The sequence below is a fragment of the Dama dama genome, chromosome Y (genome assembly GCF_033118175.1).
Source record: "Dama dama isolate Ldn47 chromosome Y, ASM3311817v1, whole genome shotgun sequence".
Lineage (NCBI taxonomy): Eukaryota > Metazoa > Chordata > Mammalia > Artiodactyla > Cervidae > Dama > Dama dama.
This window is the reverse complement of record NC_083715.1, coordinates 4,685,199-4,696,147: the sequence shown is the minus strand read 5'-3', so window position 1 is coordinate 4,696,147 and position 10,949 is coordinate 4,685,199. Positions and strand designations below refer to the sequence as shown.

The 10,949-nt window shown below is 40.3% G+C and overlaps 1 pseudogene; it reads right to left on the bottom strand.

Moving 5' to 3' along the window:
* Positions 1 to 1,320: 1,320 nt before the first annotated feature.
* Positions 1,321 to 3,278, bottom strand: LOC133053659 (chromodomain Y-like protein; annotated as a pseudogene).
* Between the last annotated feature and the right edge of the window lie 7,671 nt (positions 3,279 to 10,949).

Below are 10,949 nucleotides of genomic sequence, written 5' to 3'. Positions count from 1 at the left end.
AGGTCATATGGATGCAAAACTACTGCACCAACCCGTCCAAGTAAAGGCAGATTTACATTCTGTAAGCTCTCCGCAAGGCCAGGCGGTGGTCGGTTCCAAGTAGAAACTTCAAAACTGTACTGAAATAAGGTTTTGATTTTATTTCACTCTTCATCCATTCCATATGATTGCAAGCTCAGAAACCTGCCAGGAGACAGGCTTCTGGAAACGTCCCCAGCACTGGCAGGAATGCAGACATCTATGTCCACAAGGCACTCTCACATAGGATCCTCTCCTTGTTATGGTGTGTAGATGTGAAAGCAGAGACTGAGAACATGAAATGTCGAAATAATAAGGTAGTTCTCTTTAAAAGGAGTTTCTGAATTGAATAGTATGCCAAAAGAATTTTAACTTGTTCAATAAAGTACATTCTAAGTGAACCTAAAAAGCACAGTTTATAAGCATGCAAATTCTTTCCATTTTTGGTGTAATACATCAATCACATCTGCAAAGAGAAAACCAAAACTCTATATAAAGTAGTAGAGCTCACCTAGCCACAAGAAGCACTCATGTAGTTATTTTTCAAAAGGGTCAGAAAACCTAATTATAAACCTGCTAAGATTAACTTATAACTTAAGCTACCATACTGAAGCTAGTCAGTGATTCACTAATACTGCAAAAGATGCTTTCTGTTAGCAAGAGTGGTTTCTTCCTGTTAACTGGGTAAGAATCAGACTTTGAACAACAGGGAACAATCAATTGATATTTCAGCATGAATCCGAGGCATATTTTACTTTTGGGTATGTCCATCAGAGGGTTTTTAGCCAGAAGTACTCATCCTAAAAGATAAGTCTTCCATTTGATTTAGAATTTTCTACCTCGGAGGCTTTGGACCTTTTAGAGATAAGGCACATCTCAGATCTTTCCATATTTCGATTTGCAGCAGGGATGGCGAGGCTTGCTATCACCCCTTTCTTTTCTTTTAGAAGGAAAAGAAAAAGATAAACACACATTGTTTCAGACTTTTCTGACACCTAATCCTAGAAAATATCTTTATATATACACATTCCTAGCTGAAGATGACAAGAATGAGAGCCTCAAGGAGCAGGCCAGAGCTCACCATTATACTTTTATACTCGTGTATATTAAGTATAAACCAATGACGTTTCAACAAAGGAGTTTTGTAGTTATTTATTTTAAAGCTACAGTACCTCAGAACTCCTTGGCAATAAATAGCTTGTCTGTCTCAAGTCCTGCTTCCCAGAGGGAGCTCGGTAGGAGCCTGGCCCAGGCCGTGAGTTCTGGCACGGCGCGCCCTGGTGAGGTCGGGTGGCCGTACAGTCAGAAATCGTCGACCTTGCTCTTCCTGTACTTGAGCATGTAGTCCATGCCCTGCGCGGAGTCCCATATCTTCTTCTTCTTCTTCTTTTTTTTTTTTTTAACTTATTTTTTTTTATTATTATTTGGAGGCTAATTACTTCACAACATTTCAGTGGGTTTTGTCATACATTGATATGAATCAGCCATAGATTTACACATATTGCCCATCCCAATCCCCCCTCCCACCTCCCTTTCCACCCGATTCCTCTGGGTCTTCCCAGTGCACCAGGCCCGAGCACTTGTCTCAGGCATCCCACCTGGACTGGTGATCTGTTTCACCATAGATAGTATACGTGCAGTTCTTTTGAAATATCCCACCCTCACATTCTCCCACAGAGTTCAAAAGTCCCATATCCTCTTGAGCACCTCACACTCCCGCTCATTGGCCCGCTCCAGCTCCAGCCTCATGTTGCAGCGCACAAGGGCCTTGGATTCCTCCAGCACGACCGCGGTTGCAAGAGGCGAGCTCCTTGATGCGAACCATGACTTCCTGGGTGAAGGTCCCAGGCCAGAACACCTGGGAGACCAGCCCTTTGCCGCATGCCTCCTGTGCTGTTAGCTTCCACCCTCTGAACAGCATTTCGTTGGCAGATGCTCCTCCCATAATCTTGGGGAACATGACGGTGGAAGAGCCGTCTGGACTCTGTCCGAAGGTGGTATAGGGTGTCTGGAACCATGCCTTCGTTGGCCCAGACCACATCACAGAGAGGCAGGATGGATGCTCCTAGCCCAATGGCTGGGCCATTCACAGCTACGACAATAGGCTTCTTGAACTGGATGAAGCTGTTCATGAAGTTTCTGATGGCCTCAGCCATTCTGGCGCTCTCCCTCTTGCGGTCATCAGGCAGGCGCCGGATGAAGTAGAGGAAGTCCAGGCCGCAGCAGAAGACACTGCCCATGGCGCTGAGCAACACCAGGTTGCTGTCGTCGGCGTTGGCCATGCTCAGCGCGCTCTGCAGCTCCTTCATCACCTCCGGGTTCAGCGAGTTGTTCTCGGATTACTTGGTGGACAGCAGGATGTGGGTGAAGCCATCCTGCTTCTGGACCACGATGTCCTGGTACCAGTAGGCGCTCTTCCTCTGCCGCACACTGAAGCGCAGCTGCTTGTCAAAGGGCTGGTCTCGCCTGTCCTTCATGAACTTCTTCTTCCCAGCTTTCACGCCCATGACTTAACGTCTGCAGGGGGCTCATGCAATTGGCCATCAGCATGTCCACCAAATCGGACGTGCCATTCCCTTTCATGGCCAGCCCTGTGGCCATGGCGGCCTTCACGGGGCCCGACGCCCGTGGCAACAATTGGTGTATCCAGGCCGGCTCCCCATCATCACCGGCTCTCCCGCCGGGCTCAATAGGTCCCCGATCCGCTTCTCGGCCGCCGCCTCTGGGGCCGCTGTGTCTTCCGGCCCCTGCTCCATGGGGTCTGCATTCTCGGGGCTCTCGTCCTGAAAGCTGTCCAGCACAGTCCCACTCTTTATGGGGCTCTTGGGCACGAGAATCCTGTTGCCCAACCAGGCCAGGTCCATGTTCTTGTAGGTGGCCTGGCCCTGCGAGGAGCTCTTCTGGAAATTCTGGCTGGTGGTAAACAGTGGTGTGCTCTTGGCCTCATGCTCCTTGTCCACCACTAGGGCCTTGGGGGCGGCCTTGGAGAAGCTGCTGTTGGTGGATCTGGAGATCTGATTCTGGCCGTTGTTTGGGGCGGTCCGCTTGGCTCTAGTGAGGTTGCCCTCCTTCTGCTTCCTGGTGTGGTGCTGATTGAAGTCTTGGATGCACTCCTCGCAGCTCACTAGGTGCTGATCTGGCTCCCATGTGGCATCCTCCCTGCCGTAGCCTTTCCACCAAACCAAATACTCCATCTTCCTTTTCTTGTTTTACCTCTTGTCAATGATCCTTTCAACCTCATTCATATCCACGGAGACCATATCTCCCCGCTCTTGGCAGGGCCAGTGAGGCAACCCTGGTCATTTTGAAGACTCCCAGTGGTCTGCTCCAGAGTCCCTGAATACCCCTATATGTAGGGGACCACACCCTTATGATTATGAGGTCAGTAAGTCCATTCCCCAGCATTTATTGTTTGTAGACTTTTGGATAGCAGCCATTCTGACTGGCATGGTTTTGATTTGCATTTCTCTGATAATGAGTGAGGTTGAGCATCTTTTCATGTGTTTGTTAGCCATCTGTATGTCTTCTTTGGACAAATGTCTGTTTAGTTCTTTGGCTCAGTTTTTGATTGGGTCTTTTATGTTTCTAAAATTGAGCTGGAGGCGTTCCTAGTATATTTTTAAGATTAATTCTTTGTTGATTCATTTGCTATTATTTTCTCCCATTCTGAAGTCTTTCTTTCACCTTGCTTATAGTTTCCTTTGTTGTGCAAAAGCTTTTAGCTTTAATAAGGTCTCACTTGTTTATTTTTGCTTTCATTTCCAATATGCTGGGAGGTGGGTCATAGAGGATCCTGCTGTGGTTATGATGGAGAGTGCTTTGCCTATGTTTTCCTCTAGGAGGTTTATAGTTTCTAGTCTTACATTTAGCTCTTTAATCCGTTTTGAGTTTATCTTTGTGTATGGTGTTAGAAAGTGTTCTAGTTTCATTCTTTTCTAAGTGGTTGACCAATTTTCCCAGCACCACTTGTTAAAGAGGTTGTCTTTTCTCCGTTGTATATTATTTCCTCCTTTGTCAAAGATAAGGTGTCCATAGGTGTGTGGATTTATTTCTGGGCTTTCTATTTTGTTCCATTGATCTATATTTCTGTGTTTGTGCCAGCACCACACTCTCTTGATGACTGTGGCTTTGTAGTAGAGACTGAAGTCAGGCAGGTTGATTCCCCAAGTTCCATTCTTCTTTCTCAAGATTGCTTTGGCGATTCAAAGTTTTTTGTATTTCCATACGAATTGTGAACGTATTTGTTCTAGTTCCATTTGTGTCATCTTTCATTTGTTTTATCCATACCTGGTTCTTTTCTGTGCACAATTTTTTCTCTGCTTAGGCAGGTTCATTCCCAGAGATTGCATTTTTCTTGTTACAATGGTGAATTAAATTGTTTCCTTAATTTTTGATTTTGGTTTTCTGTTGTTATGTGTAGGAGATTTCTTTGTGTTTATTTTGCATTCAGAAACTTCTCTAAAGTCATTGACTATGTTTACTAATTTTCTGGTGGCATCTTATGATCCTCTGGCATAGTAATCTATGTTTGCAAACAGTAACAGTTTTACCCCTTCTTTTCCAGTTTTCTGGTAGTTATTTTCTTCTTCTTCTTCACTGATTGCTGTAGCTAGAAGTCACAAGATTATGTTGATTAACAGAGGTAAGAGTTGGCAACTTTGTTTTTTTCATGAACTTAGGCAGCATGTTTAAGTTTTTACCTATGAGAAGCATGAAAACAGTGGTTTTATCCATACATGGCCTTTATTAAGTTGAAGAAGATTCTCTCTGTTCCCACTTCTTCTACAGCTTTTATCATAAACGGGTGCTGAATTTTGCCAAAGGCGTTTTCTGCACCTATATCTTAGATGGTTTCGAGAGATTTCCTTGGAAGCACCTTTGTTATCTTTCAGTGTTCTTTCCCCCTTTGGCCACCTGATGCAAAGTGCTGTCTCATTAGAGAATGCCCTGATACTGGGAAATATTGAAGGTAAAAGGAGAAGTGGGTAGCAGATGCTGAAAGGGTTATAGTATCACCAACTCTATGGACATGAGTCTGAACAAATTCTGGGAGATAGGGAAGCTAAGACTGATGGGACACAGGCCATGGGGTGGCAAAGGGATGGACATGAATAAGTGACTGAACAACATTAGCAACACATTCTCTCCTGTTATTGGCAGTAGTAGTCATTCTTGACTACTTCATTTTTTATCCCAACATACCCTATCTGCATCTCAGTTACACTAATTTTACCACTTACATGCATAGATTCAGCCACATTTGTTGTCATAATTGCCCCCCACTGGCCAAAAATCTATGTGATTTCTCAACTACACATGAGCCAGTATTCTAAACTTTCTCCAGCAGTCATTTATATTCCTCATGCACCCTCTACTTTGCTCTAGCCAGAGAAAATTGTCATTCGCCAGCTAAGCCATGCGACAGGAAGCAAGTTCTCCAGGATAAATAAACTTTTAGGATTCTGTATTCTATCATTTTCTCAATCTTCACATTGTTCCTTTAAGTTTCATTTCTCCAATCACACTGAAATTTCAGTCTGTGCTCTGTTCATCTCAGTCTCACTGTCTGTGAAGACACTGTTCTTGTTTTCCTTGATTTTCCTTTTTTAGAAATGTCTATGACAGTTTATTTTAAATTCTTCTGGGAGTTTTTTTTTTTTTTTTTTCAGTTTACAAATCGTTTTGAGATTTTAATTTTAGATTGACCTGTTTGATGAGCTCTGATAGATGCTCCTTTCCAAATGGAAAAAATTATGACAACTCACATCTACTTTAGCTTCTGATTCTACTCACTTGCATTCAGGAGTAAAGGATTGTTTCTGAATAATACAACCTGCATGGGTGTACGTCTTAGTCACTGAATCATGCTTGACTCTTTGCAACCTCATGGACTGCAGCCCACCAGGCTCCTCTGTCCATGGGCTTTTCTAGGCAAGGATATTGGGTTGGGTACCCATTTCCTTCTCCAGGACAAACTGAATAGTGTAACCAAGATGAAACATAATTTGTAAGGTTTTAAATCTTAATAAATTCTGGACTTGCAGAAACAATTCCCTCAAAAAAAAAAAAAAAAAAAAAAAAGAGTAAATCTTGATTGCAAGTTAAAGTCAACATCTTTGGTTGCCTATCCCAAGATCATCTAAAAATAAAATAATCATTGGCTTCTATGAAAAGCATATTTTTCAGTTACTCATATAGCTAGCTAAGGAATATAAAAAAGCAAAATGAAATCTCAGAGATCTATATCATAAATAGAGGAAAATAATGGAATTTCTCCTTAAGAGAAATTGAAGCTAAGGTATGAATCTTTCTGATTTTTTTCTTGGTGAGTGGCAGTTGACATTCTTGCTGGTAATTTTTTTCCCATCAAGATTCCTTAAATCAGTGTCCATACTTGCTATTCAACCCAAGCAAGATGGTAGGCGCTGAGAGGGCGTCAGAAGGCAGACAGACTGAAACCGCAATCACAGACAACGAGCCAATCAGATCACATGAACCACAGAATTGTCTAATTCAATGAAAGTAAGCCATGCCGTCTGGGGCCATCCAAGATGCTTGGGTCATAGTGGAAAGGTCTGACAGAACGTGGCCCACTGGAAAAGGGAATGGCAAAACATTTCAGTTTTTTTTTTTTTTTTTTTTTTGCCTTGAGAACTCCATGAACAGTTTGAAAAGGCAAAAAGTTAGGACTCTGAGAGGTGAACTCCCCAGGTCGGTAGGTGCCCAACATGCTACTGGAGATCAGCGGAGAAATAACTCCAGAAAGAATGAAGGGATGGTGCCAAAGCAAAACCAACATCCAGTATTTGATGGGACTGGAGATAGAAGCAAGGTCCAACACTGTAAAGAGCAATATTGCATAGGAACCTGGAATGTTAGGTCCATGAATCAAGGCAAATTGGAAGTGGTCAAATAACAGATGGCAAGAGTGAACAGTAGAGTCTGAAGTCAGACAGGTTGATTCCTCCAGTTCCATTTTTTCTTTCTCAAGATCAATCTGGCTATTCGAGGTTTCTGTATTTCCATACAAATTATGAAATTATTTGTTTTAGTTTTGTGAAAAATACCGTTGGTAGTTTGATAGGGATTGCATTGAATCTATAGATTGCTTTGGGTAGTATAGTCATTTTGACACTGTTGATTCTTCCAATCCATGAACACGGTTTATTTCTCCATCTGTTTATGTCCTCTTTGATTTCCTTCTTCAGTATTTTGCAGTTTTCTCTATATAGGTCTTTCGTTTCTTTAGGTAGATAGACTCCTAAATATTTTATTCTTTTTTTTTTTTTTTTTTTTTTTGCCATGGTGAGTGATATTGTTTCCTTAATTTCTCTTTCTGTTTTCTCATTGTTAGTGTAGATGAGTGCATGGGATTTCTTTGAGTTAATATTATATCCTGCAACTTTACTATATTCGTTGATTAGCTCTAGTAATTTTCTAGTAGAGTCTTTAGCGTTTTCTATGTAGACATCATGTCATCTGCAAACAGCGAGAGATTCACTTCTTCTTTTCCTATCTGGATTCCTTTTACTTCTTTTTCTGCTCTGATTGCTGTGCCCAACACTTCCAAGCCTATGTTGAATAGTAGTGGTGAGAATGGGCTCCCTTGTCTTGTTCCTGATTTTAGGGGAAATGCTTTCAATATTTCACCATTGAGGGTAATGCTTGCTGTGGGTTTGTCATACATACCTTTTATTATGTTGAGGTGTGTTCCTTCTATTCCTGCTTTCTGGAGAGTTTTTATCATAAACAGATGTTGAATTTTGTCAAAGGCTTTTTCTGCCTCTATTGAGATAGTCATATTATTTTTTTATCTTTCAATTTGTTAATGTGGTGTATTACAGTGATTGATTTGCAGATGTTAAAGAATCCTTGCATTCCTGGGATAAAGCCCACTTGTTCATGATGTATGATTTTTTTGTTATGTTGATGGATTCTGTTTGCTAGAATTTTGTAAAGGATTTTTCAATCTATGTTCATCAGTGATATTGGCCTATAGTTTTCTTTTTTTGGTGGCATCATTTTCTGGTTTTGGAATTAGGGTGATTTTGGCCTCATGGAATGAGTTTGGAAGTTTACCTTCTTCTGCAATTTTCCGGAAGAGTTTGAGTAAGATAGGTATTAGCTCTTCTCTAAACTTTTGGTAGAATTCAGCTGTGAAGCCATCTGGTCCTGGGCTTTTGTTTGTTGGAAGATTTCTGATTACAGTTTCGATTTTTGTGCTTGTGATGGGACGGTTAAGATCTTCTATTTCTTTCTGGTTCAGTTTTGGAAAGTTATACTTTTCTAAGAATTTGTCTGTTTCTTCCAAGTTGCCCATTTTATTGGCATATAGCTGCTGGCAGTAGTCTCTTATGATCCATTGTATTTCAGTGTTGTCTGTTGTGGTCTCTCCATTTTCATTTCTAATTTTGTTATTTGGTTATTCTCCCTTTGTTTCTTAATGAGTCTTGCTAATGGTTTGTCAATTTTGTTTATTTTTTTCAAGAAACCAGCTTTTACCTTTGTTGATTTTTCTATGGTCTCTTTAGTTAATTTTTTTTTTTTTCTGCCCTATTTTTAAGATTTCTTTCCTTCTACTAACCCTGGGGTTCTTCATTTCTTCCTTCTCTAGTTGCTTTAGGTGTAGAGTTAGGTTATTTATTTGACTTTTTTCTTGTTTCTTCAGGTAAGCCTGTAATGCTATGAACCTTCCTGTTAGCATTGCTTTTCCAGGGTCCCATAGGTTTTGGGTTGTTGTGTTTTCATTTTCATTCATCTCTATGCACATTTTGATTTCTTTTTTGATTCCTTCTATGATTTGTTGGTTATTCAGAAGTGTGTTATTTAGCCTTCATATGTTTGAATTTTTAATAATTTTTTTCCTGTAATTGAGATCTAAGCTTACTGCACTGTGGTCAGAAGAGATGAATGGAATGATTTCAATTTTTTTTTAATTTACCCAGGCTAGATTTATGGTCAATGATTTGATCTATTCTGAAGAAGGTTCCGTGTGCACTTGAGTAAAAAGGTGAAGCTGATTATTTTGGGGTGAAATGTCCTATAGATATCAATTAGGTCTAGCTGGTCCATTGTGTCATTTAAAGTTTGTGTTTCCTTGTTAATTTTCTGTTTAATTGATCTATCCATAGTTGTGAGTGGGGTATTAAATTCTCCCTCTATTACTGTGTTACTATTAATTTCCTCTTTCATACTCATTAGCGTTTGCCTTACATATTGTAGTGCTCCTATGTTGGGTGCATATATATTTATAATTGTTATATCTTGTTCTCAGATTGATCCTTTGATCATTATGTAGTGTCTGTCTCTGTCTCTTTTCACAGCCTTTATTTTAAAGTCTATTCTATCTGTTATGAGTATTGTGACTCCTGCTTTCTTTTGGTCTCCATTTTCATAAAATATTTTTTTCCAGTCCTTCACTTTTAGTCTGTGTGGGTCCCTTGTTTTGATGTGGGTCTCTTGCAGATGGCATATATATATATATAATTTTTCCATTTATTTTTATTAGTTGGAGGCTAATTACTGTATAATATTGTTGTTAGGGGCCTTGTTTTGTATCCATTCAGCCAGTCTTTGTCTTTTGTTTACAGCATTCAACCCATTTACATTTAAGTTAATTATTGATAGGTATGGTCCCATTGCCATTTACTTTGTTGTTTTGGGTTCATGTTTATACAACCTTTCTGTGTTTCTTGTCTAGAGAAGATCCGTTGGCATTTGTTGAAGAGCTGGTTTGGTGGTGCTGAATTCTCTTAGCATTCGCTTGCCTGTAAAGCTATTGAATTCTCTGTCATATCTGAAGGAGATCATTGCTGGGTACAGTAATCTAGGTTGTAGGTTATTCTCTTTCATTACTTGAAGTATGTCCTGCAATTCCCTTCTGGCCTGAAGGGTTTCTACTGATACATCAGCTGTTATCCTTATGGGAATCACTTTGTGTGCTATTTGTTGTTTCTCCCTTGCTGCTTTTAATATTTGTTCTTTGTGTTTGATCTTTGTTAGTTTGTTTAATATATGTCTTGAGGTGTTTCACCTTGGGTATATCCTGTTTGCAACTCTCTGGGTTTCTTGGACCTGTGTAATTATTTCCTTCCCCGTTTTTGGAAAGTTTTCAGCTATTATCTCCTCGAGTATTTTCTCATGGCCTTTCTTTTTGTCTTTTTCTTCTGAGACTCCTATGATTCGAATGTTGGGGGCATTTCACATTGTGCCAGAGGCCCCTGAGGTTATCCTCATTTCTTTTGATTCTTATTTTTTTTTTCTTTTTTCTTCTCTGCTTCATTTATTTCCACCATTTTTTCTTCTACCTCACTTAGCCTTTCTTCTGTCTCTGTTATTCTACTGTTGGTTCCCTCCAGAGTGTTTTTGATCTCATTTATTGCATTATTCATTTTCAACTGACTCTTTGTTCTTTCTCCTAGGTTCTTATTAAACATTTCTTGCATCTTCTCAATCTTTGTCTCCAGGCTATTTATCTGTAACTCCATTTTGTTTTCAAGATTTTGGATCATTTTTATTATCACTATTCTAAATTCTTTTTCAGGTAGATTCCCTATCTCCTCCTCTTTTGTTTGACTTGGTGGGCCTTTTTCATGTTTTTTTTTTTTTACCTATTAGGTATTTCTCTGCCTTTTCATCTTGTTTAGATTGCTGTGTCTGGAGTGGGCTTTCTGTATTCTGGTGGTCTGTGGTTCCTTTTTATTGTGGAGTTTTCACCCAGTGGGTGGGGTTGGATGATTCGTTTGCCAAGGTTTCTCATTAGGAAGCTTGTGTCAGTGTTCTAGTTCGTGGAACTGGATTTCTTCTCTCTGGAGTGCAATGGAGTGCCCAGTAATGAGGTTTGATATGGGTTTATGTGTTAGGTGTGACTTTGGGCAGCCTGTATGTTGACGCTCAGGGATGTTCCTGTGTTGCTGGAGAATTTGCATGGT